The following is a 4,594-nucleotide window of genomic DNA, read 5'->3' on the forward strand; positions in this document are numbered from 1 at the left end:
GGCAGCTACACAGTTCAATTATTTTGTGTATGTATTGAAGGAGGGATTGTTTGTCTACTGCTGCTGTTTGTTTTACGTATATACGTGTTTTGTTTGCATTTATGTGTGTGTGCTATATGAGTGTAGTTCCCTCAAGGCCAAAAGAGGGCTTCAGATTCCCTAGGAGTGGAGTTACACATAATTATGAGCTGCCATGTGGGTGCTTGGAATTGAACAGAGGTCCACTGGAAGAGCAGCCAGTATTCTTAAATATGAGCCATCTCTGCAATCCCGTTTGTCTTTTTGAGACAAAGTCTATCTAGCCCTGGCAGCCTTGAATTTACTATCTAGGCCAGGCTGACCTTAAATGCACAGATATCTGCCTTCCTCCGCCTCCCAAGTACTGGAAATATAGGCATGAACTACTGTGCCTAGCATCATAAATCAATTAAAAAAAAAAAAAAAAAAACCCGAGTACATTTTTACTCACCTGTGTAATCTTCATCACCTTCAGCAACTTCCATCAGGTACCTTTATTAGCAGAAATGCTTACTAATATTAACTTCCTTCTTAACCTCTCACCTTAATATTGCTGAGTTCTCACACCCTCCCATTCAACTTCCACCTTGTGATTTACTCTAAGAGATTTTCTGCTTGCCCTGTAGATACCTATCTGTTAATCCTTTGGAGGGATCTCAGGAGTCCTGGTTGATGATCAGTGTTTTAAGTAGGAGAAGGGGGGGGGGGACTACAAAGAGAAAGTCTTCTGAAGCATGTGACTGATGGAGAATAATCTTTAGGGAAGACTCCCAGAGGAAGTTCATTAAGCTAGGCAGAGTGGGAGAGGGAATCATGAAAGAATATAAACCTTTCACTGGTGTGCAGGAGCTTGGAGCATCAGAGATGTTTTATTTGAGGACACGTGGTGAAGTTTTTGCAAACCTCAATCAGGGAAATGAAGAAATTTGTGGCCCACTCCCCATAGAGAGAGATTCTCTCATCCTAGACACACAGGGGAGGGCTTAGGCCCTGCCCCAAATATGTGGTGAAGTTTTTGCAAACCTCAATCAGGGAAATGAAGAAATTTGTGGCCCACTCCCCATAGAGGGATACTCTCTCATCCTAGACACACAGGGGAGGGCTTAGGCCCTGCCCCAAATGATGTGACAGTCTTAGATGATCCCCCATGGAAGGCCTCAGCCGCCCTGGGGAGCAGAAAAGGGATGGGATGGGGAGGATCATTGGGGGGGGGGTATGGGAGGATGGGAGGGAGAGGGAACTGGGATTGATATGTAAAATGAGATTGTTTCTAATTTAAATTTTTAAAACATTTTTAAAAAACCAAAACCACCACCACCAACAACAAAAGCTGCTAGCCTTCCCCATGAAATGCTTGAGTTTTGGAATCAGATAAAAGGATTCCTTGGTGCACTGGTACAGATTACCCTCCAGGATAAGAGGGTCTGTAAACTATGCTATTAAAACCTTCACCCATCCTAGTTCTGGTCCCTTAGTATCATGACCAAGTGGATCCCCAAGTATTCTTCTTCATTCCATCATTCTGTGCAGGCTAATCTGGAAACAGGGGCTCAATCAGCTGCCCATAGCAGATTGATTTAGGTGTGTGCAGAATTATTTTAGATGCAGGCTTAAAACAGCAGCAGAAAAAAAAAAAAAAAAAAAACAGCAGCAGAAGTTTGACTCTCTAGTGAAGAATTCAATAACTGATTTTCATCATGTTCTGATCATATTGGATTTTTAAATGGTCTGTGTATGTGTCCGTGCGCAGGCACACACGCACATGCCTGGCACATGTGTGGTACTAGTCAGAGACAACCTTGGCTGTCAGTTCTCACCCTCCACCTTGTTTAAGACAGGATCTCATGTGATCAGCTGCTGCACACAGTTCAGGTGGCCCCCCTCGAGTTTCCAGGAATTGTCCTGCCTCCACCTGCTATCTCACACAGTGACACAATGATTTGCAGACACGTGCTACCACTTCTAGCTTTTTGCAAGTTCTAAAGATGTGAACTCGTGTCTTCATACACACGTAGTAATTGCTTCACCCACTGAGCCATGTCTTCAGTTCCTGAAAATACTATGTATACTCAACAAAATCTTATTTTTCTTCCTAATACCCCTACAGCAAAAAAAAAAAAAAAAAGAGAGAGAGAGAGAGAGAGAGAGAGAGAGAGAGAGAGAGAGAAGCCCCAAATACTAAAAATGACCAAGAAACAAAGAGACATTAACACAAAATATGCAGCTGTTGGAGGAAAAAGTATTTTATAACTTTTGTATGCTAGGAAAAAAATGAAAGCAGAAGAGACATTTAAGACTTAAGATGTCTTTCTCTTTACTAAGCAGCTTGTTTCCAAAAAGAATTGTGGCTCCAATGACAGTTGTCAGGAAACTTGGTGATGTCATTTCCTTTGAATTGGCCAGTTACATAAATTCTGGAAACAAGCCAACTAAAACAGTCCTCAAACAGATGGCTATGTGTGTAAATGACAGAAAGTGAGAGCAGACATTTGCAGTTGCATTTGTTTCTTTTTTACCCCACACATGGTATAATGTTTATTTTATAGTCTCTCTTATGGACTTATGTGGATCATACCTGTCATTTTTTAGGGGAGGGGGAGGAATCCCCAAGGAAGCACTCATAAAATATGAAACACAAATCATGAACTAATGGAAACTAAGGTACCAAGCAAAAGTGAGCATTGCTGGGTGAATTTAAGCCATCAAAGTGGTCTGCACAGTGCAGTTCATACAGCTGAACACTCTAGAAAGGAAGGGTCTGGAACAGGCAGGAAATCTCAAGCAGAAAAAAATTTTACGATGAGGCAAATGAAAACACTCAATGATCCTAGAGAAGTCAGAAATAGTATGTTAATGTGGATTTTATAAAAGTGGGGACAGGCGTGCATACTTCATAGATGAACTTTTAGCCCTTCAAAACTTATGTAAATTGTGCATCTTCCCGGTGGTACTGAACCATACCCTCTCCTTGTTCCAAGTCCATATTGATGCAATCAAAAGAAGTTTACACATTTGTAACTGTGAAGAATTTCAGCTATGCATAATAAAACACAGCAAGGAGCTTGAGGCTTTTCAGCTTCAAAAACGAACTTCTGCTCTGGTCTGCAATGACTGCAATGACTGATAATAGCCTTTCCTTTCCTGGCTGCGATGGAGATGTGTTCTTTTAATAGCCAGCTCAGCAAATGCTATGGAGGTTCAAAGAAGAGTAAATAAACCCTTGGAAATGCCATCATTTATCTTCATTTTATATTTCAGTACTTCGGATAAATAAAGACAGGTGAACTTCAGAAGATTATCTACCTTCTTTTTTTTTCCCCTTTGACAAACTGTTTATTAACTTTTGCATCAGTATGAATATCTTTTATTATACCCTAGAATACTAGGATTCAGGGAGGTGGTAAAGTAGCAGTGGTGAATTTGGGTATTTGATCTCCCAAAAGTACCTGCCGCTCTACCTGATTCTTGAATGGCTGCCAAGCATATTACCCCGCCGTTAGAGCCATCCTGTTCCATAGCCAAAGCGAGTGCATTGGCAGTGAATTGTAGACATTCATCTTTGGTCATGCCTTCCTGAAAGGTAGCATCAACATAGCCATAGATACATGAGCTCCCAGAACCTCCAATGGCAAAGAACTGCCTTATCATATTACCCTCCATGGGAACTGAGTGCACCTGCCCTCCTTCTTGAGGGTCCCAGCCTGCAATGATGATTCCTGCCATCAGATCTTCTCTGTATGGATCACACATCTCCTTAAATTTAGAGAATGGTGGCTGGATGTACTAGTGGAGGCTCATTCAGTTCAATACTGTTGAAACCAAGCTGGTGACAGAATCAGCTACTGCTTGGGTATCAGCTGCTGAGCCTGAATGTCAGGAGAAAATATGGTCTGGATAGGCGTCAGCTTGTCAGTCACTCGATTGGCAATGTAGGACCTACTGGTTATTCTTGAGCCTGCTCCTAGAACCACATCCCATCAAATTGCACAGCCATGGTCCCTGTGGAGACTTTCCAGTTTTCCTAGTCTGGGATGAGAACCTCCGGCCCAAAAGCCAATGTAGAGGCCCCTCCTCAAGCAGCTATGGCACCCACCATCTATCTACTTTCTTGAACATAGGTAACTTAGACACGAGTGAGAACAGGTAAACAGTAAACGCTAAAGAGAACTGTGGCAAAATAATCATGGGTTCTTCTGATGTCTTTCCTCATCAAGAAAACTGTGCTTCCTTGGTATCGACCAATTTAATCTCTCTTCCATTCATCAGATTTCCAAAGTCTGTAGCTACACACTGTAACCTCCACCTAACTATATAGCCATAAAATGTCCTGATTTACATGTTCATGAATATTGATTACAATTATGGTCTGAAGGCTAAGCTGGAAGTCACTAATGAAGAAATACCAGCTGTGGGGCCCTTTACATTTTTATATATTCTACTTAGCTTTGTTCTTTTTGATGTTTCTACCTAGTGTTGTGCTATTCTAACCCTTGGATCCCACCCACCCACCTCTATTCAAAATGTTTAGAAGCCTGCCATTTCTCACGAGTCTTCCATACCCTTGGGTCAGGGCAGG

General features: G+C 41.9%; 1 pseudogene; it reads right to left on the minus strand.

Moving 5' to 3' along the window:
• Positions 1 to 3,387: 3,387 nt before the first annotated feature.
• Positions 3,388 to 4,114, minus strand: LOC127220615 (proteasome subunit beta type-6-like; annotated as a pseudogene).
• Positions 4,115 to 4,594: the final 480 nt, after the last annotated feature.

This window comes from Phodopus roborovskii, unplaced genomic scaffold (assembly GCF_943737965.1).
Source record: "Phodopus roborovskii unplaced genomic scaffold, PHOROB, whole genome shotgun sequence".
NCBI classification, from domain to species: Eukaryota; Metazoa; Chordata; class Mammalia; order Rodentia; family Cricetidae; genus Phodopus; species Phodopus roborovskii.